This window comes from Ahaetulla prasina, chromosome 5 (assembly GCF_028640845.1).
Source record: "Ahaetulla prasina isolate Xishuangbanna chromosome 5, ASM2864084v1, whole genome shotgun sequence".
Taxonomy (NCBI): Eukaryota; Metazoa; Chordata; class Lepidosauria; order Squamata; family Colubridae; genus Ahaetulla; species Ahaetulla prasina.
The window spans coordinates 48,051,948-48,079,619 of NC_080543.1; the positions used below are offsets into that span (position 1 = coordinate 48,051,948).

Here is a 27,672-nt window from a genome sequence, read left to right on the forward strand (position 1 = left end):
AGCATATGAGTATATCATATATAATATAAATAGTACAAAGTATTGAAATGTATATTTTTTATTTGTGCCTTATCATGCTATTATTCTTGTTATTATGAACAAGAATAACAGTCAGTGTTTATAAGCCAAAACACAGAATGTGTATTGAACCTTGAATGCCATGATATTATGTTCTGCCAATATCAGATACAAAACCTTTGCCCATCTGTTTAAAATTCTCTGAAGGCTTTATTTACTAGACTACATTAACACTTCTTAAACATAAGTAGCTATTTAACTGTAAACAGCAGTGAAGATCTGGAAGTTGTCCAGATAAATGTGAGTAGTAGTTGTTAAAGAATTACGAACTGGGGGACAACTGTATAAATAATCCCACCCTTATCTGTTGGACAAATGGTTTTGGCAAGTAGTACTTTGGGGAGTATAGTTCAAATTACCTATTTATTCCAATGCTGTGTCTGGCCTATCCCTGTCATCCCTCAACAGAAGCATAGTTAGTTATTCACTAGTAAATTGTGAATAACTATTACATATGGCACAAATATATTCATACAAATTACATATGGCACAAATATATTCTTCTATGTCAGTTTCCCCATGTAAACAAACATCAGCTAATTGCCAAATGCAATAGATAAAGATTTAGCACTTTAATAAAAAGGACTAGAAATATATGTTTTTATCCCAGAATATGTGGAAGAATTATCAGGACAACTTAACATCCCAGGTGGAATATAGCTTTCAGTGAAGAGGTTACAGGGTTTCTTTTTCCTTTAGTAAACCAGGCTCATTATTGTAGTCCCTGCCACCCGCCCCCAGGGAAACATATGCCAGTGCCAAGGTTGGATTTTAGCAGCAGGAAATGTACCATCTGCCACGTTGGAGGATAAATAATTACGGATTAAATATTTAATGTTTGAGAAAGGTTTTTTGTTATTATAATTATAGTAAAAATTCTGTTAAACTCTGTTGATGGATTAATTGGCTGTGTTTGTAAATCCACAGAACATGTTTGCAATGTTTTAGTATTTGACAAAAAAGTCTATCAAATGAGATTTTGATAATTGGGTATTTCTTTTGTATTTAGCAGATTTTTTTTTTGTTCCCTGGATTTTCAGGAGCTGAAATTATTTATTTAGTTGATTTTATACCCTTTTTGCCAGCTCATAAATTTTACATTCATTAGCAATCATAATAAATGGATGCTGGGTTATCATAACAAAATTGTGCTTCTTTTTAGATACAACTTATATGATAAACGTAGAACTGACTGGAAATTATGGTAATAAGAAAATTCATCTGTTGTTTTATTATCAGCCTAAAATGGTATATTGAAGAATAAAAACTTATTAGTCAAAAGTTACGGATAGTAACCTACAACACGGTTGGTTGGTTGGTTGCTTGCTTGCTTGCTTGCTTGCTTGCTTGATTGATTGATTGCAAAAAAAGGAAGGAAGGAAGGAAGGAAGGAAGGAAGGAAGGAAGGAAGGAAGGAAGGAAGGAAGGATTAACCTAAAAATCACATAGCCACTTATTGCTTTTTCCTTTATGTAGTGTGCTCCTAAAATTTTACTCATTAATTCATTACAATATGAATAAGCAGTATTGTATTTTTGCAGGATTCTTTGCATAATGTTTCTTGTTTTTCTTAATATATACTGTGCATTCAGGAAGTATTCAAACCCCCTTCGTTTTGTCCATTTTGTTATGCTGCAGCCTGATTCTATAGTTGTTGAAATAAACACCTTGCTTCATTTCTGTCTCTTCTTGTATGGCCTCTTCTACCTGGTTTCCAATTTCTCACATCTCCACTTACTGAACCCTCTGGAGAAGTTTTAGGATCATGGGACAGTATGGACACAGGAAGGACAAGCAAGTGTTGTAGTTATAGGAACATTTAGGAAAATTGTTTAGCAAAGCACATTCAGGCTTCAATCTGTGAGTTTGAAGTTTCTGGCTGTTCTCCATATCGGGGGAAACGGCCATCAGGTCTGGGTTTCCTCTTCTCTAATCCGATTGGTCCGGGTCTGCAATAATCTTTCTCCTCATTGTCCCCGCCTCCTGTCTGTCACCAGCTTTTCGACTCTGTCCTGCTGGAGACCGGAGGTGTCGGATTGCTTCGTTAGTGATTTTTATCTGGATTTTCAGCATTTTAATCTAATTTTTGACAAACAGCGAGAAGGGACTTGATCCCGATACCACTGTCGGCTTTACAAGCCGCTTTCTGCCTTTGGCAGCTACTTCCTGGTTGCGCTCATGGGCTTGCCCTGAGGCTCGCCAGAAGAGCCGCTTCTATCTCAGCGCGGCTGAAGCGGAAGCTGTCAGCTCGCCTCTACTGGCTCGGGCGAAGTGAGACAAACCGCCCTCGTTGATTGATCGCACTTGACGCCGCTTGCGGCTAGCGATCTCAGAGCCAGGAGCCTCCTGAAGCGGAGCCAGCTAGAGTTGTTGGCGGGGGAGGTGATTATTACGATCGCACTTGTAGCCCAGTGGGCGAGCAATCTAGGGTTTCCTCTCAGACAGAGGAGCCTTTTTTTCAGCAGCAGATTGCACTATCAGCCCAGTGGGCGAGCGATCCTTCTTCTTTCCGCCATTTCAGGAGCCGCCATTTTGGGGCCGCCTGAGGAGCCGAATTTTCATCTTGGTTGCTGCTTTCTGGGATCAATTCCTGACGGTCCCCGGTTCCCTGAGCAGGAGGAGGATTATTAGCAACCGCATCGGAGTCCTTTCATCTAACTGTGAGTGACTGGCGTATGCCTTATTCCAGGCTTCGTGAAAATTTAAATTGGCGGGAAAAATTTCCCAAGATGGCTGACAGGGACGCTTCTCTTAATGATCAAGGGGCCACAGATGAGCTGGCTACTGAATTTATTGACCCAGGGGAGGGCCCATCTGGGGTGCAGCAACCCCATAAATCAAAGGGCCGCTCTGTTCCTAAGAAAAAGATAAAGAAGAGCTCTAAAGTAGAAGAGAGAAAGCACAAAGCCTTAGAAAAAGTTTTCCACAAGGCCTCTGAGAGGGCCAGTGTGTCTAGACCTCCCTTATCTGGGTCAGTGCAAGCCCCTTCGCCAAGCCCACTGCGGGGCCCAGTCCCTCCAGGGTCTGAATCCTGGTCCCCTGACAGGGATTTGCCCATCTCGCAACCTTCAGACGTTGGTCCTCTTTTTAGGACCTTATCACAGGCTGATTTATCCACAGCCCAGGCCTGGGGTCCAGTTAGACCAGATAGCCAAGACCAATTTTTCGCTGGGCAGCCAGCTATGCCTTCTCAACCTATACTACAGCTCCCGGAGTCCTTTGGACTCATGCTGTCTGAGGCCATCCGTCAGGGGGTTGCTCAACATTTTCATTGTGAACGTCCAGTTCAACTACAGGAACGTAGCAGTAGACAAGCCTCTGCAATAACATCTAAGGCCAGTGAGATGGTCTCTCAGGAGACTATTGAACAGGAATCATTGTCTGAGGAAGAAGAGGTCACAGAAACGGCTTTGTCAGATGACGAAGGTCTGGGACCAGACCAACCATCTTTTGTAGGGCTCTTCAAGCTTCACCTTTTCCGTTCACTTTTGTTTAAGGCGCAAGCCACTACTGGCCTAGGGTTACCTCCTTCGGAGGAAGGAAAATCCCAGTCTTTACCTGGCTCTTCGGGTAGCCTATTTGTGGAACCATCAGTGCCTGTGGAGGCCATCCTGGCCCCTAAGTTGTTTGTGGACGTGGTTCAGCGCCAATGGCAGAACCCGGGATCTGGGTCCAATCCTAACTCCAATGATAAGAAATTCTATAATTGCACACAGGACCTAGATAAGATTTTACAGGTTCCCACAGTGGATGCTCCCGTCGTAGCACTTTCCTCGGCATCACATATTACTGGACCAGCTGACGAGGCTCTTAAACCAGAGGCAGCCAGGGTCCCAGAACGGGCCATTCCCACCGTGCTAGCAGCACGTAGAGACTCCACCAAAAGAATATATGACGCTACATGGCGTACGTTTGTCTCCTGGTGTGACAAACAAAACAGGGAAGCTACCTCAGTGTCCATCTTGGACATTATAGCATTCCTCCAACATGGTCTAGACATAGGGCTTGCTCCCAACACGCTCAAGCGACAGGTGGCTGCGCTTTCTTCAGTCATGAAGTGTGGGAGGACTCTCTCCCTGGCCAGAGATCCCCTGATCCATCAGTTCCTGCGCGGTGCATCTAATATTAGTCCACCTCTGGTACATCGTTTTCCGACGTGGCGACTGAATGCAGTCCTGACAGGATTGACCAAGGACCCATTCGAACCTCTAGGAGAGGTATCACTATGTTTCTTATCTCTGAAGATGGCATTTCTAGTGGCGATTACTTCAGCCCGTAGGGTCTCTGAACTCTCGGCTCTTTCGGTTCGCCAAGACCTTTGTCTTTTTCTAGAAGATAGGGTGATTCTCCGGATGGATCCGGTTTTTATTCCAAAGATCAATATCAGGTTCTATCGATCTCAAGAGCTTGTCCTCCCAAATTTCTGTCCAAATCCTTCCCATCACTTGGAGCGTGCATGGCACACACTGGATGTGAGAAGGGCATTGAATATCTACATCTCTAGAACGTCAGCATTCAGAAAGACGGAAGCCCTTTTTGTATCCTTTCAACCGGTGTCGATGGGGGTGAAGGTGTCCAAGTCAGTCTTGGCCCATTGGATTAGAGCGGCTATTGCTACAACGTATGAGAAGCAGTCTCTTCCAGTTCCTAAGAGCATCACAGCACATTCCACTAGAAGTGCCACCTCTTCAGCGGCGTGGAGTATCCAGGCGTCCATCAATGAAATTTGTGGGGCCGCAACATGGTCCAACCCTTCATCGTTTATTCGTCACTATCGGGTGGATGCCTTTGCATTGGCAGATGCTGTGTTCGGAAGAAGAGTGCTACAGGCAGTTCATCAAGATGAGCAATGACTTAGTCGCTGATTTCCCACCCAGACGGACATTGAGCTTTGGTATGTCCCAGACCTGATGGCTGTTTCCCCCGACATGGAGAATGGGGCGTTGGCTTACCTGAACACCCCTTCTTGGAGAGGGGGAAATGGCAATCAGTCCCACCCTTGGTGATTGGGGGGTGGGAGGATATTAATTGTTTTTCGTTTCAGTCCGACACATCAGTCTCCGATCAGTTCCTCGCCGAAAAGCTGGTGACAGACAGGAGGCGGGGACAATGAGGAGAAAAATTATTGCAGACCCGGTCCAATCGGATTCGAGAAGAGGAAACCCAGACCTGATGGCCATTTCCCCCTCTCCAAGAAGGGGTGTTCAGGTAAGCCGATGCCTCTATCCAATTCAAAATGTGATTATGACCTCAAAAACACTCGTGACATTGAACCATGATATCTTTAGGGCCATACTTTTTGACTGGAATTGCTTATCCTGGCAGTGTAATTTAGGAAGGTAGTGTGCAGATACTGGGATTTTAAAGGATGAAAGCAAGAAAATAAGTCTATTCTGTGGCTGCCAGATTCACTCACTTCTAGCATTTAGAAATACTATACTTTTCAATTGATAGTGGAGTGAATTTAATTTAATATTAATAAAATTGCAAGGAGATATTAAGGTATAGCTTATACTTAGTAAAAAAAAGAAAAACTTCAGCTAACTAGCAGAGAGATTTTTTTTCGTCCTCCATATTCGATTTTAAACACTTCTCTACATCTAATAATGGTATATGGGATAGATATTTTAATGCTACTATTTAGAATTAAATCTTGAGGACTGTAGCAACATATAAAACATAACTGCTTCCTCTAATCAGCTGGATACAAGTTTATGAAGTGCATTTGAAATTAGGCCGTCTATCAGACAATGCTCTTTTAAAGGACTAATTTCTAATTGAATAATTAAAGACCTGGTTTATATTAGCCATGCCAGTAAGTCAGAAAAATGGATTGACAATAAACTCATTTGATTTGCAGCTTTTAATTACAAAGAATACAAAATGTTAGTAGGCTTACATTTATTATAACACTTCTCTTTATAAATTGTATTGTAGGATTGTAGTGATCCCTGTCATCTTAAAAACATTTTAATTTCTTTGTTCCATGCATCTTCAATTTTTTTATAGCATGTGAATAACATAAACCTATTACCATTATAGATAGTACAAGATGTGGTTACAGCCTTATAAATTACATCAGAAGGTCAGAAAGTCTTGTGGTTACAGTGCACAGCAGCAATTTTAAAGTATCCTAATGAATTACCCATCATTTGGTGGTATTTCAGCAATAGAGAGAAAGAAAAGCAACTGAAAGAAAATTAAAATTTCTTCTAGCTAAATCCCAGTGTTTTTAAGCTTGACTAATAACAGTATCAGTATTATATCAAAATACAACTTTTAATTAAAGATATTATAATATACCCTCAGTATGCCACAAACAGTTTTCCTAAAATGGTTGGGATAATCTCATGGATAACACAAAACAATCTGGCACTGGCTTGTCATACTGTGTGACATCTCCTATACAGGTATTCCTCGACTTACAACAGTTTAATTAGTTTGATCATTTGAAGTTACAACGGCACTGAAAAAAGTCAGTTTTTCACACTTATGACCATTGCAGCATCCCCATGGTCATGTGATTTACATTTGGATGCTTGACAACTGGTTCATATTTATGACAGTTGCAGTGTCCTGGCGTCACGTGATCATCTTTTGCAACATTCTGACAGCTAAGTCAATGGGAAAATTCATTTAACATCCATGTTACTAATTTACGAACTGCAGTGATTGACTTAACAAATGTGGCAAGAAAAATCATAAAATGGGGCAAAGCTCACTTAACACATTTTTCACTTGACAATATAAATTCTGAGCTCAATTGTATTTGTAAGTCGAGGACTACCTGTTACCAGCATTTTGAAAAGATAAAGTCAGAGAATTGTGACTTGCTATAAACAGTTTGCAATGGGTTTTTTTTCTTCAAATCGTGTCAATCTTTTGAGTGTAGCATGAATCACATGCTTCACAACTGCAGTATTTTAATTAGAATTCAAGTTAGGGAGGATTTTTAGAAATATGAGAACTACTTACTTGGTCCTTCATACTACTCCAATTAAATCAACTATGATGTCATTGTACATGTGGTTAAAAGACGTTATCATTGCCTGCTTGTAAGAATAATATGTCTCTTGTAACTAAAGAAGGCAGTAATAAGCTGTCTACTAAAAAAAATCATCCTATGAGATTTTATAATTTTAACCTAGTGTCAAGCTTATATTTTTAGAAAAGTATTTTTAAAAATAGCTATTTTATTTGGGCTAGAATAGGCTACTAAAATTCTCTTATTCACTGTGATAGATGATCTCTGTCAAAACTGAATGTGTAAGATGTAGTCCTGATAGACCATTAAGCAGACTTTTATGCCTTCTAGAAGAGTTGGGATTTAGGCACTGGTGGGCTGCAACCGGTTTAACAACTGGTTCTATGAGCATGAGCGCCTAACACACTTGCATACAACGTTTAAAATACTGCAATTTGAAGCTCAACTGCTTACCTTCTAAGACAGCCCTGGTAAGTAGAACAGTGGAGGTGCAGAAATCAGCTGTGTTACGCAAATCAGCTAAGCCAGAAAGAAGGAAATATAGGACAGGATAGGGTGGGGGGCGGGGTCAGCTGATCATCGGAACTACCAGTTCGCCTGAACCGATCCAATACTTTCCAAGTTCCAATACTTTCTGTTGGATCACATGCAGAAAGTCATGCTGAAAGACTTTGATAATTAACATTGACATGGGGGACATTAAGAAAATGGGAGGATTGCCTAGAAATGGTGTAATTGGTATGATAATGATAGCAACCTATAAATGTTCCTTACTATTTAGCTTTAAGGAAGAAATGGTATATTTGAACATTGCCAAAATTTATAGTGTTTGCCCAATTGTATGTACTATGCTATTTGCATCTTTTTCTGAGTCTTATGGATTTGGTAGCAATTATCTATGCCTGGTTAAATCCTGTCTATTCTTTGTGGTATTACTCTTGAAAGCACCCAAACTTCCCCTCCAATTCTGAACCTGTTGGCTCAAAAGAACTACAAGAGTCCTTTGGAAGATGCCCTACTATCAAACACTAGTCTTGCTGATACTGTTATTTCCAATCCATGGAACAAACATTCTTGAAAGTACAATCTACCCATATGTCAACATTTATAACATTATTGTAAATTTATTTGTTTGTTTTTTGTTGGGTTTTAGTTATTAAATTACTACAATCTATTAGTTCTAATCTGTTTTTAATGTTTTATTTTTTAAAAAATCAGTTAGTCAAGAATTTACCAGAATATATACAGTAGGCTACATAGAAATCAAAATTGTTTTATTTATTTTATGAAATAAAATAAATACTTAACAACCAAAGTTTTTAGTAAAAAAAACAATAAAACAACTAACTCAACACTCTTCCATTTCCATTTCTGCATAAAAAAAGAATAAGAACTAAAGAATTGTGTCTTCATCATTTGGGCATGCTGAGAAATTTAGTTCTGCAATTGGAGAGAGTGTAAGGCAGACCCAGAACATTTCATGCTTCCTTTATTAGCTGGGCTTTTGAAGGTCTATATAGGGAATTAGTCTGAATATTTTTCTCAGTTTTCCTCTTTGCCTAACACAAAAGAAAAGTGATTATGCTTTGTTGTTCCAAAAACTGTCTGGAAATTATCAGGTTAATTAAAGCTTCATGGCAGGGACAGCAGTCACTTCTTTTCAACGGTGAAAGAGCTAAGCACTGAAAAGAAGAGAACTAAGAAACCATCCAAGCATATTGATCGCAACTAACTCTAAAAAAGTTAGAAAGTAAAAAAGTTTGGTAATTTTGAAATTGTTTGATACAGACAAGGCAGTCCAAAATAATATCCAAATATTTAATGTAATTGACTTGTTCCAACATAATGCAGAAGATTAATACATGAGTTATAACTTGAATTATGTGCATGATTCTAGGAATGGGTTTAGATTTTGCTAGGTATAAAGTATTCCTTAAAAATATAGAATTTTCTCTTTGTATTTATTTTTGTTGAATAATTTCATAATTATCATCCAGTCTTATTCTTTTTTTCAAGTTGCAATATTTGAGTGTATAGTACATATTTTTCAGTAGCATAAAATATCTTATTTACTTTGGTGTTAAAATCAAATGGTTTGATGTCATGTTTACTATATGTCAGTATAAAGTTAGACTTAAATCATTAAATGTAGAATGCCTTACCAGTAGTAAAATGAATACTTAAATCTATCAATATATAAATACAGGAGCCCTTTTGGGTTTGTTTTTCCTTGATATACATTTTTCTGGCTTAATGGTCATAACAATGGTTTAGGTGGGTGAACTTTTCTCTTTTTCATAAAAAACATGTAAATTTATGCTACCAAAAGCAATCCTTTCCCAGACTTTTCAATAAAACTTCATCTTAGGATATTGAGCCCTCAGAATATTCCTGCCTTCTCAGCAAGTATTTTCTAAACTATTTGGTATACCAATTTCTATGTTATTGCAGGGAAATATAAGCTGCTTTTTTAAAACCATAGTCTGTGTTATTAAAACACAGCAGCCTGCAATTACTGCAGGCTCGAATCCCACCAGGCCCAAGGTTGACTCAGCCTTCCATCCTTTATAAGGTAGGTAAAATGAGGACCCAGATTGTTGACTTTGTATATAGTATACAAATGGATGAAGACGATTGCCTGACATAGTGTAAGCCGCCCTGAGTCTTCGGAGAAGGGCGGGATATAAATGCAAATAAATAAAATAAATAAATAAATAATCTGACATTGCTCACTTCCTTAAATAATATCTAGTTGCTAGTACTATCTGGGGATCTTTTCTGGGTTTCTTTCTCTTCCTGTTTTGTAGCTGCAGGCTCCTTGTCCTTATCTGATTGACACTTAGGCAGCATCTCTTTTTCCCATCTCCCAAGATCATTCCATGTACTATTACAGATGTACCATTTTACCCAATTGAAGGTTACAAACAGATACATAGACACAAATGTAATATATAGACACAAGTGGCATACATCCTAGAAGTCCCATCCTCTTGTTCCAACTTTAAAAACAGCCCCACCCTACAAAAGGGGGGGGGATTCAAACCTTATTGGATTCATCTTGTTTCCTCCACCTGGACAAGGAACATATTGTCTCAAATAATGTTTACTACATAATTAAAAAAAGATTGAAGATGGAATTGTTACATACTTAGGACAAGGATGTGGTTTCTCATTAATTTCTACTTAGGACAAAGATGTGGTTCACAACTCTATTCAATAGTTTCTATACTTCAAAATACCTTGGGCACCAAATTTGACTACCTTTGACATGGATTGGATTGACTCGATAGTACTAGCTTTATCACTAAAAGCTAGAATAGTTGTATTTTGTAGATTGTCTGCTTAGCTGTAGAAAAGCTATACCTAATTAGAGCATTTGTAACACTGAATATCACATAAACTTATATACTACTGTTTAAGTTGGTAATAACCAATTGTTGTTCAGTACTTTTTAGAGGCAATTATCTCACAAAAGATAACTGGTGGTTTCAAAAAGATGTGTGGTGTTTGTTTGGGTGTCTGCAGTTTTTACAGCAAGTTAATAGCCCTAAGCAAGTTAAAAGCCAAAGCTAAGTGTGCTGCTGCTTTTTATTGGAAAGCTTCACATGAAAATTCAGTTTGCAAGCTGGTATTTTGGAATATTTTTTACCTTGGACCCTGGCTTTATTGGAAAGAAGAATTAAGACAATATGCATAGCATTTCTTGGTCCAAATTTCACTGTATTCCACATATACTTAAAAGCACTGTATGGTAACATTAGTTATAGTTAAGAAACTGATTGTACATAAAGCATACTTTTATAATGCATATTAACCATTGATGTGTATGACAGAAACATCTATTTACATGAGATTTTTATGTTAATAGATTTCAGTTTTCAGATAAAATATCTATGCACTATTGTATATATCTGACATATTTTCTTTAAAAAGCTCTTATGGAATTCAGCCAGCCAAGATAAAAATTAAGTTGCCATATGTTATCTTCCATAATATGCAATCATTAAAACTGGCAGGCAACAGAAAATATTGCAGAATAAAATTGTTACTATTATGTATTGTTATAAATGAAAAATGCTTTAATTCCTTTGAGCAATAATTAAAACCAAATTATTGAAACCTCTAATACAATAGCATTTTCCTCTTAAAACAAAAGGCACTTTTTGTACCAGTTTTAATTTTTCTATAACAAGTACAGAAAATTACAAAGTAATCAAAAGTAATCACATCTTCCTTTTAGGTTATTATATATTCCTTATTAATAAGATTTCCTGTTTCCTCAAAGCTTGTTTGTAATTGTTATGAAATGTACAATGCATAACTTATAATACAACTTATAGTAATTTACCCCTATACTGGGGTTATAGTCCAGTAAATACATTTAACTGAACTCTTAACCGATCTAACATATGGACAAATTAGAGGTAAACATGTAGTCTTGCGCTTACAGCAAAAAATTACGAATATATGTTTTCCTTTCAAAACTACAAAACATTAATTTAAACTTTCTAGATCAGGGGTCTCCAACCTTGGTCCCTTTAAGACTTGTGGACTTCAACTCCCAGAGTCCCTCAGTCCCTTATAGATGACTTATATGTTTTGTTTATAATGAAAGAAAATGGTTGTTCCAAGTATGAATGCAGAAAGTTGATCATGTTAGGCTTCTCAAATGTTGCTATACAAAGCTTAGCTTCCCTCATATCTTTACAGAAAAGTAGTAGAATCTGGTATTTATTCCTGGATAAGAATAGTACATCACCTGACCTGGAATCAAGTGGTCAAAGGGAATCTGAAATGGATCTCATATTCTTCAGGCTAATTTTTTAAAATTTGAATACTTCAAGCTAGAATTTTTTACGCGTGGCCTGAATAAATCCTTTTTACCCAAATCATAAAATCTTGATCGACAGTCAGAATTTGGAACTTCTTAACTCATAAAATCAGCCTTTTGAAGCATACATCTCTGTCTAATATTATAAACTGCTCAGAAGAGTCAAACTGAAACAAGTTAACAGCATAATAAAACTACATAATAACAATGTGAAACAGAGGGCAAAAAGTGGAGAAAATACTTGCACAATAACATAAAAGAAACTCCTTTGAAAAAAATTGGATCATCTTTGACATAGAAAATAATTATAACCAGAAAGGCAAAATATGGATTATGTAAAGACAGCAAAGTATGAAGTATGCATGTGGAAAATTGAATTCTTTCATCCAACTGCAATACTGTACATATATCCCTTGCCATCTGTAAAACTGTTGGCCTCCAATTAAAAAAATACTTTAAATATTTAGATTATTTTGGTCACGGTATTGTGGGAAGTCCCCCCCTTAGAAGAATGAAATATTTTGAGGAATATTAAAAAAGGCAAGATATTGTATTTCCCAAAAGGGAGAAATGAATAAATATGCTCTTAAATCAGCCCCAGTCTCCCTGCCCCAAGCAGAAACTGAGGAAGCTAGCTTTTAGAAATGCAGATTTGGTAATCCATTCAAGATAGGATATTTTGAAACAAAGGCAGAAGGAGCACTTTATATCAATATGTTTTGGGGATGGGGGATTGACCTGTCTCCTACTGGTATATGAGTTTAGTACCTTTCTTGCTGGCACAGATTATGACCAAGCACCTATTCAGACTAAAGTATGGCGTACTTTCATAAATAATTATGATTGCATCCTATATATTTTTATTCTTTTTATTTTATATTGTTTGCCTTGCAAGCTTTGTGTGAAAGATACCTAATGCATTTTATTAAATAACTAAAATAAATATGTTCATTAGAATGATCATTTTGTTAATGTGCCATTATTCATATTTAATAGTATGATGGAAATTTAAAATAGGAAAACAAAAGTGAATAAGTGTTTGGTCTGCAGTTGCTGAAATACTGCTAAAATAAATATTTTAAAAAACAAAAGAGCAATGCAGTAATGTTCTTGGGGAAAAAATCAGTATTTTTGGCTTCACTCAGAATTGGATTATTAAATCTGCCTCCAAAAGCTCTGGAAAATATCTCCCTGGAGGCTTGCTTTATGCAATTACTGGGTTTGCTGGTCTCCAAAGTGAAAAAGAAAAAGTAAATGTTGTAAGAATGGTAGCTATTTATGATTCTGACCTGTTTTTCTTGTGATTAAAAAGTTTAAGCAACTTTCACTTTACTGTGGATATTAAATAATTGCTTTTATCTGTAAATATATTTAGCTAAAATGGAAATATGCTATTTTTAAAGTATCTTATAACTTTAGAGGCCTTAAAATGAAATACCACATACATTTTAGTATGGAACAGGTAGAGCACATAAAAAGTCATGGATGAAAGATTTGGTTCATGTATTTTGATTGGAGTTTTCTATTCTATTCTATTCTATTCTATTCTATTCTATTCTATTCTATTCTCTACACTATTCAAATATAATTAAGGCCTAAAATGGTAAAATGTAAATAATTAATCCCATAATTTAAAATTACCAAAATCTCATTAGTGATACTTTCATCATTATTGGAGGGTGCTCCTTTTATTGTATTTATTTGTAGAACACATAATATAAAACCAGAAAATTATGCATATTTATTTTCATGGAACCAAATTCTTCCACATACTATTTTTTTTAATACACTTTTGAACCAATTTTATTTTTATAGGTCTTATATAGTCACATGCATTATTGCAGTTGTATCACTTACGTATTCTTAAATAATTGATTCTTTCCCCCACCTCCCAATCAGTGCTGACAATATATGAAGTAGAGAAGTTAGGTGATTATGTCATCAGTATACTGATGACATGTAGCTCTTAAGCCCCTTTTCATCACATCCATGGAGTGTTTTCTTTGGGTTTCATTGCATACTTTGAAGGAGATAAGGAATTAATTTAAGAGTCTGTTGGCTGACATGTAATCCATAGAAAACTAAGTCAAATAATAGCAACTAGCTTGAAGGAAGCTGATATATTTGACAGACAAAATTCTTTGCTTCCTGATATATTTGACAGACAAAATTCCTTCCTTATTTGTAAATTATTTACAAGGAATTCAGGTGGGATATACCAAATCTCCTGAACTTTCAGAACAATTTTGTGAGATATATTAATTTGAAAAACTGTAAATGGTGCTTTTTATGAAATGGTTGTAAACCTAGTACACTGTTATTATAGGTGGCATAAGACTTACTTTCATATGAAAAATAATATTTCTATCAAACCTATCATGACAGCACTACTATTTTATAATAAATTCTCACAGCACATTAAAAAATACTTTTTAAAGTTTGACATTTGTCATCTGCTCCTTTAATTCATAATTGTCTGTACCCATTTTTCATTGGCAACTGTTCATTTCTATAAACCACATAATGTATAACTCAGCATCACTGAATGATTCTTTCAAGTGTTGGGCAAAGCACTATTGTTAAAAATGTTGTCTAGCCATATAGGAGTGTTTCTGGAATGTGTCATGATAGTAAAGTTTACTTTCATGAACTTAAACTTAATTTGCTTGTATGTGTTTACATATTTTGTGTAATAGGTTACTATAGTCCCAAACAAATACGAGCCGACAAATTGTCTTGGAATATTTTGGGTATCAGAACCAATTTTTTTTGTTAATCTTCTATTTATTGTAGCTTGACTTTGAATCACACTTATGCCTAACCTTGGCTTTGTCTGCTGTGAACACAGAACACTGTCTACCATTTGCTACCTTGCCTCCAGCCTCAGTGAACAGAAACCAAAAAAAGATTTTTGTACAATGCACATTAGAAGAAACTTACAGAACAATACTCAAAATATTCTAGCATATAACAATGAATAGAATCAGACATAATAGAAAATTCAATGCGCTTACCAGCATAAGAATCAAACCAAAGTCCTGTAACAACAATGATAATTGATTAAATTTTGCTACATTCCAGACAATTGCATTGCAGACATAGGCAAGGAAAAAGCAAATAACTTTAGTTTCAGGGTAGGCCTCACAAAGAGTAATAAGTGAGGCTATGAGCTCTGCATGCCAAGTTCAACAGTAAGGGATATGATGTCATTTATGGTCTTTTGATTCAATTGCAAAATCACAGCAGATGCATAAATGTTACTGAGATCTCCCCCCCCCCTTCTATTAGAATTGAGAATAAGGCATTTAAAGCTGACAAAATATCTACATGGCAGGTGAAATCTTTCTGTTTAACTTATATACAGTACATTTTTTCCATAATAATACACTTCAATACACTTACCTGTAGTTTTATTTTGTTTTATCTACCATGTGATATGTAATTTAACAACATTTAATGGTTTTTGTAGCCTTACTGAATAGCGCACGCACACACACACACACACACACACACACACACACCTTTTCACCCCTATGGATAGTATCGGGGCAAAATGCTCCCGGTTTGGACCGGATCGCACGATCCGGTAGCAATGGCAGCAGGTGGTTTGGAGAACCAGTAGCAAAAATCCCTGGCCCCACCCCCTGCCCCTGCTGAGCCGCACCATCATCAGATGTTTGTGGCTTTTTTTTTTTACTTTTCAGCCAAAAAAATGCTTTTAAAAGTTAAAAAAAAAGCCTTTGATGATTGTGTGGCTCAGCTGGGATCATCAGAACCCTTTGAACTCTTTTTTTTAACAACCTCTTCGGCTGAAGAAGTTGTAAAAAGAAAAGCCTTTAAAAGGCTCCTCTGGCGATCCCAGCTGAGTTGCCTGATCACCAGAACCTTTAAAAAACATGTTTTCTACAAGCTCTTTGGCCGAAGAGGTTGTTAAAACAATCCTTTTAAAAGGTTCTGGCGATCAGGCGACTTCAGCTGGGATCGTCAGAGGAGCCTTTTAAAATCTTTTTTTCTTCTGGTGATCCCAGCTGAGTTGCCTGATCATCACAGGCTTTTAAAATCATTTTTTACAACCTCTTACAACAGCCCCTGCACATGCCCACCCAATCGCCCAACCCCACTTTCCTAATTGCTGCTTCTTTCAGGCTCACTAAGCCTTGATTTGCTTCGGCTGCTGCAATCAGTTGCATCAGCTAGCAACTGAATCTGCCTGCCTGCAATCCATCTCCTCGGTGAGCAACTCAATCTGCCTTTGCTGGCTGAGGAATTCTGGGAGTTGAAGTCCACAAACCTTAACTCCACAACTAAGGTTGGAGACCCCTGATCTAAAAAAATATAAATTAAATAAAATATTTGTATAGCTTTCTGAGATTTGGTGTGTTTCTGTAGTGTTTCACTCTAACTACACAAACACAAAATCTCACAAAGCTGTATGTGGCATTTTGTGTGTGTGTGAGTCTGTTGTGTGTGTATGTAAAGTGTGAAAGTTGTTTTTTGAGCTTTTTGTGGCTATGTAAGGTTCCTGCTTGTTGCAGGGGCCATTTTGGGTGAAGTGCAACTGCTTTTACATTGTGTGTGAGTCAGTTGTGTTGTGTGTGTGTGTGTGTGTGTGTGTGTGTGTGTGTGTGTAAAGTGTGAAAGTTGGTTTTTGGTACTTCTTATTGTTTAGTATACTTGTTTATTATTTTTATCATTTATTGTTATTGGCCATGCCCACCCAGCCATCTGACCACCAAGCCACTCCCACCAATTAAACCACACCCACAGAACCGGTAGGGAACATTTTTAGATTTCACCCCTGGATAGTATGTACTATCTTAGAGGCCTGGGAATTTGAGGGGTCTGCTTAGAATCTTAGCTGTTCCTAGCACTACATTATTTTGGTCAGAGAACTCTGATGCTCTTTTTGGCATCTGTTGGAGCCAGTGGTGGGTTGCTACTGGTTCGCCCTGGTTCAAGTGAACTGGTCACGAGCACATAAGCATGAGCAAACCGGTAGCAAAGATAAGTGAAACCCATCTCTGGTTGGAGCCCCTCTTAGGAGACATGGCCCGGAGTGCTTCTACTACCTACTACCACTGGGACCACTTTGGCCTTTAGTTTCCAGATCCTCTCTAGTATCTCCTTCAGGTTCCAGTATTTCTCCAGTTTCTTATACTCCTTCCTGATTTACTGTCACTTGGCATTGCTACATCTACCCTGTGCAGAAGTTCCCATACACAATATCAGCTACAATACCAGCTGCTTGGTTTGCCATTCAGTATATGCTGTTCTTTCTGCATTTGCACCATGTCACTATGTGTTGGAGTATCTCTGAAGCCTACTTGTACAGTCTGCAGCTTGAGTTCTGTCCAGTGTGTAGACTCCTGTTTCTATGTATCTGGTGCTTAGTACCTGCTCTTGGGCTGCTATGATCAGTGCTTCAATGCTGTCTTTTAGTCCAGCCCTTTCCAGATTTTCCAGATTTCAGCTATTTGTTAATGGTACGTACCATTTTATTTATTTATTTTTAAAGGGTAAAGTGTACATTCACATATTTTGCTGTAGTGAATCCAGGCTAATCTCAGATAGTCTGTCTGATACATTTGGACTTCTTAGGAGAATAGAGCATTTATTTTCTTCGCCTTACTTCTCTAGTGTATCTTCTTAGTCTGGTAGCCAATGCTGTGAGTCTTTGTTTAGTAGTCTCTAGAGCTTCAGATGGAATCCGGCCCTTGTATTTGTTTTCACTTAAAAACATAGTCTCCACATCTGTTTATAGTTCCAATAGCTGATTAACTTACCTTAGTGTCCCCATGATCTTGACCTCCAATCACAATTTATAGAATGTTCTTTTTGATCATGTAGCCAAGCATCTCCAGGCTTTCAGCAGCTGTAGTCTATACCAGTTTATTCATTTGAGTTATAGTGGTAGTAAAGATTGTCATCCACATCCTATGTGACATAATAACTGATGATAATTCTCCACTGAGCTTTGGTAATTGGTCTTGAGGTTGTCTTTAGATATATTATCCATTATCTTATGCCTCATAAGAGCTGATGTTCTCTGGTGCGCTGCTTAGTCCAAGCAGTGGGTTTAATCTTATTTGATTGGCCAGAGACTGAGTTAAAATTTGCATAGATACGCCTCCTTCCCTCTTGGAGCTCCAGTTTATTAATTCAGTCGGCCAAAAGAGACTTGTTCTTACTTAGCTCCACTGTTTGGACCTTCTAACCAGTTATTTCTCAGTTTTGGATTTCTACTTCAAGCCAGTCTCATTATCTGCAGATTTAGCAGCTTCAGGGTGCTTTTCGATCCTGCGCCTCTCAGCTGAGCCACGGGGCCTCATGCGGTGGCTTTCTTTGATCCAGCAGACTGCAAGCAGCCTGGTTTCTGAAGAGGACTTTCATGAGTGTATTGCGAACGGGCTTGGTGGCTAGGAGTCGTGATGTCAGCTTCCTGAGCCGGCCCAGCGCCTTTAAACAGAACTCAGATTTCCACCTTCTGGGCTAGCTACTGGAGTGAGAGACGCCATGCCGTCAGACCACCACCATTTTAATCTTCCATGTGGCTCGTGGTGTCACCCCAGCGCTTTAACAGCAGCCTGCCTTTGCACAAAGGGCTGTGGTGTCAGCCCAGCGCCATTTTGTTTGCATACGAAGGGCTCGTGGTGTCAGCCCAGCGCTTGCAGCTGCCCATTCTTTCAGTTTAGCATCAGTTTGCATAGGTGCTCCGTCTGATTATTCTAACTTTGCAGTCGTGGTAACAAAAAAAAAAATATTCTGACAAACCAGCTTTTCAACAGGGCCATTATCAATCTGGGCACTTTCCAGGTGCGTGAAAGGACCGTGGTGTCGGCCCTGTGCATCATAAGGCTATATATAGTTGTACAGCCTGGCGCTCCAGAACTATGATGTCGGTTCTACGCCCCCTTTTATTTTCTGCAGCTAATTTGGCAGCAGCATTACTGCTTTTAAGCCGTGGTGCCGGCTTTGCACCCTTTATCCTCCTCAGTGACTGCACAAACCTTGCAAAAGACTTGGCACATAACAATCTGTGCTGTCAGATCGGCATCTATCTGTACTGAGGGAGTGTTATTCTTACCTAGCTTGGCACTGAGTGTTAGGAAGCGTGGTGTGGGTTCTGCATACTTCTCATTTCGGACAGGATCCGTGGTGCTGGATTTCTTGGTTCTTGTCAGGAGATCCATTCCAGGCAATCAACACCATCTTGTTTTTTCAAATGGCTTCTCACAGTCGTTCACCATCCTGAGCATCGTCTCGCGCATTTGTTTCTTCCTCACAGATCTGGAAGATCTACCTCCAGGAGGGCACATACCAGGCCGCAGTCATCTGCACCGGCCTCCTCCTCAGCTGCATCAGAAAAGGATGCCCAAAGGCGCCAACACGCCTTGGAAAAACAATTTACCTTAGCCCAGAAATGGGCATCACAGACTGAGAGCTCCGGCACCCCTGAACGAAGTGGGGTCTCCATTGATTCTGCCAGGCCAGGTCCCAGCAACCAGCAGGCACTTCCACAACAGCCCGGCTGGTCTCCCAATGCCTCACCAGAGTGCCAGGCCTTGAACCAGCCTACTGAATCGGGTCCTCTATTTTATTTTATTATTTATTATTTGCATTTATATCCCGCCCTTCTCCGAAGACTCAGGGCGGCTTACACTATGTCAAGCAATAATCTTCATCCATTTGTATATTATATACAAAGTCAATTTATTGCCCCCAACAATCTGGGTCCTCATTTTACCTACCTTATAAAGGATGGAAGTGTTGTGTCTCGTCCGATCTCACCACAGCCGGGGTCTTCTTATCTGCTTCCGAACACAGAGGAATGTCCTAGTATGCCTCCCGGCCCCAGCCCTGGCTCCATGCCCAGACAGGCTGAAGAGGAGGAAATACCTCCAGTCCCCAGCTCTGGCTCCATGCCCAGGCAAACGGAGCAACTAGACCCCTCCCCCTCCTCCACAGCATGTGAGCCTGAGGGAGGTCAATTACCAACAGCTGCAGACTGGAGTGACCCTCGCGTCAGAAGACTTGATAGGCGGAGGCAACAGAAGGAAGGGAGGGGCAGGCCTAGATAAGTGCTGAGTCATGGAGCCACACCCCATGGCCTATATAAAGGATCTGCTTTCTGGCATTCTCTGAGTCAGGCAAAGTCTAAACATATCTTGCTGAAGTCACTTTCTGGTCTCCTGCCTGCCCTGAGGACTTTGCTAGGACTTTGGCAGAGCTGCAGAGGCACGCCTGATTCGGATTTCCCTGACCCGGCCGTCAGCAGAGGAGTGGGACACGACAGGAAGGCTGAGTCAACCTTGGGCCTGGTGGGGCTTGAACCTGCAGTAATTGCAAGCAGCTGCTGTTAATAACAGACTGCATTAGTCTGTTGAGCCACCAGAGGCTCTACCTCCATGTAGAGCTTCCCGTGCCTCAGCTACGTATACACCCACCACGGTGGGGCTCCACCTGGAGGAGGCTGAGGCTGTTCACTCTCTCAGGAAACGTCTGCATTAATTGTGTCAGGCCTGGAAACCATATTAGACTTTAGGTTTCCAGACGCTGCCACATTTTTCTCCTGAGGGGAGGAGGGGGGGTTGTGGGGTATGGTAACATTCTTCAAACAGTCAAGGTCGGATGGCGTTCACGTCTGCAGGAAGAGTGGCAAGAAGATACTCGAATGAAGTGGGAGAACGTGGGACCATGTGACCATCAAAGGGGTCAGGGGGGTGGGACTCTTGGGGTTTGTATAACTGGGGAAACGAATCCGGAACTTCAGTTTTGGGAATTGCACTCATCGCGTGCCAGTCTCCTCATGCTAGTAAAGAACTTTGAGAAAAAACAAAAAATGCCTTTGAGTTTCTTTTACGCAGAAGAGGTATTTCTGGAACCTTGACAAATTGCACAGACAATTGCTAAGGGCATAGACGCTGCTCTCTCTCAAAGGGGCATAGTTGGCCCACCGCAAGCTATTTCGCCTCCCTCACAAGCCGTTCCACCTTCACAACAGGTAGACAGAGATGACAGATCTGAGACTTATTCACATTCACCCTTGCAATATTCTGACAGGTCACATGTTTATGACGAAGAGATGACAGACTAAAATATCTCTGATAATGAACGGGTCATTTATGAGAGACCCCCTACTACAAGTCATGACCTTTTTCCTTCACTATCGTACAAGGCCAAGAACACGGCCAACATGGGAGCACTTATTGGTCAACAGGAAGGCTCTGCAGATCCTCCCAATCTTACTGCTCTCTTTTTACCGAACCAGTCACTGAACAGGAGGCAATACCATCATCTAAGCTCTTCAGAGACATTATCCAGCACCAATGGAGACAGCCGGGATCCATTGCGGCCCCTAGTCGCCTGGATCAAAAGATGTTCATAGTCAAACGGGACCTTGAAAATATCTTGAAATTGCCCACTGTAGATGCTCTATTGGCCAGTCTAGCTTCCCATAACATCCTCCCATCTGATTCCATGGATGGTTTAAGAGTGGAGGACCGCAGAGCTGAGCTTGCGGCACACAAGACCCATGAGGCTGCCTTATGGGCAATTAGGTCAGCCACAGCCAGGACTTCACTCATCTGGCTTCATCAGATACAGTCACTGGCACCACCAGATGACGTCTGCCTAAATCAGGACATCAATAAATTGATTGCTGCTGCAGAGTACGCTGCAGACGCCACACTCACCTCCGCTAAATTCGCCTCCAGGGCCCTGGCGTTGAATGTCACATCCCGCCGTCTTTTTTGGTTGAGGCACTGGGCAGGCAGACATGAAGTCCAAATGACAACTGGCGGCAGCTCCTTTCAAGGGAGGTTCTCTCTTTGGGGAAGCCTTGGACCCTGTTCAAGGATAAAAAGAAGGTTTTTCCACAGACATACAGATGGTTGGATAGGTGATCTAACTTCTCTTTCCGCAGGCAGTCCTTTCGGCCCCCAACTCAGGGGTTCCAGGACCCAGATTACAACCGGCCATTCAATCCCTCTATGGATCTATCGTATGACAGACAGCTCTTTCGGGATCACTTTCGACAGTTACATGCCCTTTCATGGGGTGGGCCGTCGGCCCTACCGCCATTTCAAGTGATGCCACCAAAAGGTCTCTGATGGAAGCTGAAATCCAGCACCTCTTAGCTATTCAGGCCATAGAGCCGGTACCCCTCCACCATCAGGGGTTCTGCTTCTATTCGATCCTTTTTCTGGTACAAAAGAAGTCAGGAGGCAGCAGAGCCATCCTCGATTTGAAGAAGCTCAATGTGCACATAAAATACAGGCGATTCAAGATGCACTCCCTGCATACCATTCTGGGCTGTGTGTGGCAGGGAGATCTGCTGACATCGATTGATCAGTGGGAAGCCTATCTCCACATGCCCATCAGACCTTCGCACAGGAGATTCCTCTAGTTTTCTTATACGGGGGCCCACTTTCAGTACTGGGCGCTCCCCTTTGGACTGTCCTCCACCCCAAGGACATTCACAAAGCTTCTTGATGTGGTAGCCACCCACTTGCGGGCACAACCCATCCGTCTGTTGTGCTATCTAGACGACATATTGATCATGTCGTCATCCCATTATCAAGCACTTCTGGACCTCCAAGTCACAATCTGAACCCTTCAAGACCACAGATTCATTGTGAATTGGGAGAAAAGCCATCTCACTCACTCCACCTCTCTTGTCCATCTGGAAGCACGAATCAACACCAAGACATGCTTTGTCTTTCTCTCCAAGGAGCATCTGTCCAGTATCTGGGCCACAGTCAGTCAGGTCAGGTCCCGTCCAAGAGCTCCCTTGGTGCTCCTATATCAACTGCTCGGCAAAATGATATCTTGCCTAGCAGTTGTGCCTTGGGCGAGACTTCACTCCCATCCTCTTCAGTGGCTCCTCTTACCCAGAGGGCCGGCCTCAGCAACGCTGATACCGCCCAAGGTGTGCAGATCCAGCCATGGAGAAGGGAAGCTCCTTTCAGGAACAATCCCACCTAATTATAATTACGGATGGCAGCCTGTTCGGGTGGGCACCCATTTTCAATCCCAGGTCACCCAGAGTTGTTAGTCCCAGAAGGACCTGCTCCACAACATCAATTGGTTGGAGCTAAGAGCGGTCCATCTGGTGCCGTGCCTCTTCAAACGCCAGCTGTCTGCCCACCACGTGTTGGTGCTGATGGACAATGTCACCTCCAATGCACATGTGAACCGCCAGGACGAGACATGCTCCAGAGCACTGATGAAGGAGGCCAAGGCCCTGGGGCTGTGGGCAGAGAAACACCTATTGTCGCTGCAAGTGAGTCACATATCTGGGGTCACAAACACCCAAGCGAATTGGTTAAGCAGAAAAACCATTGACCATGCAGAATGGCAGCTCCACCCACACCTCTGTTGTCAGATTGTGGACAGATTCGGTCTTCTCTTTGCAAGTCCATCCAATGCGCATCTTCCATGGTTCTACACCCGAATCCAGGGGCTGAGGGCGCTGAGGCCCTCAGATGTCCGTGGCCTTGGAACCTATTATATGCCTTCCCTCCAACCCCACTCATACCCAGGAAGGTCATCAGGAAGGTCCTGCAGACGGGTGCAGAGATACTTCTCGTGGCACCTCGCTGGCCCAGTCAGTCCTGGTTCGCGGACCTAGTGAATCTCTCCACATCTCCACCATGGAGGATTCCTCCAGACAGGATTTCCCTGTGTCAGGGGGCCATCGTACACCCGGATCCGCAATGGCTCCAATTGGCCATACAGCATTTGAACAGGAATGCCTACAGAGGGACTGTTTCTCCACCACCATCTTAGCATCTCGCCGTCCATTGACGTCTTGCATATACGATGTCAAGTGGTCTGCATTCTGCCGCTGGTGTCTCTAACAAGACATTGCCCCTACTTCAGCGGACATCCTGCACATTCTACAATTTCTGCAGGATGGATTAGATTCTGAATTAGTGGTCAACATGCTTTGCAGACAAATTGCAGCATTGGCAACTGTTCTACCTGGTATTGGAGGTGAATCCCTTGCACGTCACTCAAGGGTGCGTAGTTTCCTGAAAGGCGCGGCCAATCTACGTCCTCCAACAGTGCACAGATATCCGTCTTGGGACCTTTCTCTCCTACAGATTATGACCATACCCCATTCGAGCCCATGGATACTGTCAGCCTTAAGCTGTTGACCTTTAAAGTCACCTTTCTGGTGGCTATCATGTGCGCCAGAAGAGTTTCAGAATTAGCGGCTCTATCTATCCACACGGATCTGTGTACCTTCTATCCTGACAGTGGTGCTCCGCCTGGACCCTATGTTCATCCCAAAAATCAACTCCTGGTTCCACAGGGCACAGGAGGTTATTCTTCCGGACTTTTGTCCACGACCCAGACACCACCAAGAACGCCAATGGCATTCATTAGACATCTGCAGGGCTCTGCAGAAATACATCAATCGGACTGCTTCGCTACGACGATCAGAGTCATTATTCGTCTCCTTCTAGCCTAGTTCCTTGGGCACTAGAGTGTGTCCTTCCACCATCAGCTGCTGGCTCAAAGCCTGTATATCAATGGCCTATGATCAGAAGCCCAGGCCCCGGCCATCTCACATCACGGCCCACTTGACGAGAAGTGTGGCCACTTCGGCAGCTTGGGCCACGCAAGCCTCCATCCTTGAGATTTGTAGGGTGGCTACATGGACTTCGCCCTCACCATTCATCCGCAACTTCCAGATTGACAAATTTGCTTCTGCCGAGGCTGCCTTTGGGCAGCGAGTGCTACAGCAGGTTCTTCCCACTGAAAGGACCCTGGACGCCTCCATTTTCTGCTCTAGGGATACTTAGCTTGGATATATCCCACTACTTGGACTCTCTAAGCAGCGCACCAGAGAAAGAACATTGTACTTACATGAATGTTCATTCTGGGTGCACTGGGTGAGAGTCCGAACCATCCCTTTTCTCAAATCCATGAGGGAAGGTCCAGGGTCTGGAAGCGATTTTCTTCTTTATCGTTACAGGTTCTATCCTCTCCTGATCCAGACTTCGTTAATAAACTGGAGCTCCAAGAGGGAAGGAGGCGTATCTATGCAAATTTTAACTCAGTCTCTGGCCAATCAGATGAGATTAAACCCACTGTTTGGACTCTGACACAGCGCACCTAAAACGAACATTCAATGTTCTTTCTCAATAATGGAAGCAGTAGGAATGAAATTCCAGTTTCAGGTGTTGGTTGCACATCCAATTGTTTTTCTGAGTCTTCAGGAGTCCGGGCTCTAATATGTAGTTGGTGTATCTCAAATTGTAACAGCAGTTTTTACTGTGTTGAAGCATTGAGAAGTCTTTGCTTATGGACCCCTGCTGGCAAGGTAAGTGTATATATACTGTAGCAATTCTATATAGTGACAGGATTGTGTAATCCAACACTGCTACTACATTTTAACTGGGCAATTCTTGGAAACTGCATGCAGTTTCTTGCCATAGTAAGATGGTACATTTTTAGCATATATTAAAAACTACCAGTGCATCCTTGGCTGAGAAATGTGAAAGGATAATGTTGCAAGATCCAATCTAGATTGGTCACCAGGATCAGAGATTTACTCTTCCAAGCTTTCTAATTTGCTGGAACCCATCTTCAGGGAATTTCTGTCTAGCGACATCTGTCTTCCGAGATTAGGGTAAAGAATGCAGTCTGCTAGAGAGAAGTTCCCTGAAGATGGGCTCCAGCAGGTTAGAAAGCTCAGAAGACTAAACTTCTGGTCTTGGGGATGATTCAGATTGGATCCTGCACTATTCCTATGTATGTGATATGCTTCCTATCTCATCTTCCAAGGCCATATTTGGGATTCTAAAAACATTAAATGATTTCTTCACAAAAAGAAATTGTGTGTACCTATTAGGGCAGTCTAAATCATTTCAGTTTTATAAAACAATATGCATATATATAAACATACCTGAAGTAACAAAAGCAGATTGAAGGTTCCACTTTTCACTACCATAAAGAAAAATCCCTCTTTATTTGAAGAAAAGCAACAACATCGAAGGTTAGAAACTTTCTAATTTGTTAAATGCATATTTGCAGGAAAATTTAATATACCCCATATTAGTTTTGAATAATATAGTTCATTATATGAACCCTGTGGCACAGTGCTTAGAATGCACTACTGCAGGCTAGCTCTGCCCACAGTCTGGAGTTCGATCCTGACAGGCTCAAGATTGACTCCAATTATTGGGGACAATATGCTAACATTTTAAACTGTCCAGAGAGTGCTGTAAAGCACTGTGGGACAATATATAAATCTAAGTGCTATTGTTATTACTATTGCTATATATATGTTTGCCACTTAATTTGCTTTATGTGTAACCTGGAGATGTATACATTAATCCACAAAATAAGTAATTTTTATTTTGATCCCTGTATTACTCTGGTGTTTGTCTGATGTTATCATATAGTACCTTGTAGCTGTATTGAATCATTCTTCATGAAGCACAATTTAAAAACTCATGGTTTGCTATGTATAGTTAATTTCTATGGAATAAAACAATGTAACTTTCTTCATAGTAATGGCTATTATTCTTTTATAACAAGATGCCTACTGTAAGGGAAAAATACAAAATACAAGTTGTAGCAATGTATATACTTTTAAAATATTTCCAATATTAACATAATAAAAAAGGATTGTTCTGATTCAAATAGACATACAGTATTAGTGGTGGATTGCTACCAGTTCGCCCAGGATTGGGTGAACCAGTAGCGGCAGTAGGAGGCTCCACCCACCCACCCTGACATCTCTGCGCATGTGCGCACGCCCACAAGCAAACCGGTAGCAGCCAAAATTGAAACCCACTACTGTATAGTATATTAAGGTTCTTATCCTGTAATTGTTGCGTAATTCATTAGCTTTCTAGTAAAAGAAAAGCTAGCTATGATAGGGTTATTTTTCTTATTTTCAATTAAAAGAACTCTCAACTTGCCTATGTTTTTGCCACGTTGAAATAGAATATGTATATCTATATAAAAGGAACGTATTCATTTACATTCTGTTTCATGTCATCATGTTGGTTTCTCATTTTATACAAACGTGCTTATTTTCTTTTTAAAGAATACATCAAGCGGTGGCTTAGATAAAATTAACTTCAGAAACAGCTCACGATTTACTTTGGAAACAGTTCATCATAACTAGTGTTTGCTTTCTTATACGGTCCATTTGGTAACATGCTTAATTTCAGAATGCCTGGAGAGCAAATCATCTTTGTTATTTCCTTGGCAAGCAGGTTTTACAGATTCTGTGGTTTTTTGTAGGGTGTCTTATAATTGTGTTAAGTTATGAATTGTTTGAAGTGTAAAGAGTAGCTTTTGAAGAAGTGATATGTCACAACAAGAATCTTTTACTCTAGTTAAATGTAATGTTATGGATCTTTTAGCCTCTGTTTGTTATTTATTTATCTATCTATCTATCTATCTATCTATCTATCTATCTATCTATCTATCTATCTATCTCCCTTTCTCTCCCCCCCTCTCTGCCAGTCCTATAAAAAATATATTTTTTACATGGACTACAATTAATGGATATCAAATGTAATTCCCTCTTCCCCAAAAGTCTAATGGAATAGAAGGCAGGATATATTACAAAGTGTACAACAAATCACCACCTCTGAATTTCCCTCTGCTCCACTCTCTGGGCACTCAGATCGGGTGGGTGAGGCAGATGTTCTTCGTCATAAGGGTTCTGTTGTCTCTCATCATCACCGCCTGTCTGCAGCCGATCCTTTCCTGCCTTCATGAAGGCAGGCAGTTCCCCATCAGGTTGACCAAC

General features: G+C 40.6%; 1 protein-coding gene and 1 long non-coding RNA gene across 5 annotated transcripts in view; one reads left to right on the plus strand and one right to left on the minus strand.

The window, feature by feature from the left end:
- LOC131199141 (uncharacterized) overlaps positions 1-15,026 on the minus strand; it is a 30,114-nt gene extending 15,088 nt beyond the window's left edge. Inside the window, exon 1 of the long non-coding RNA XR_009155274.1 lies at positions 14,909-15,026. This is a non-coding gene — a long non-coding RNA (uncharacterized LOC131199141). The remainder of the gene's footprint in view (positions 1-14,908) is intronic.
- The window catches only part of ROBO1 (roundabout guidance receptor 1), a 266,683-nt gene that overhangs the window by 129,063 nt on the left and 109,948 nt on the right, over positions 1-27,672 (plus strand). The gene's annotated exons all lie outside the window — the stretch shown is intronic.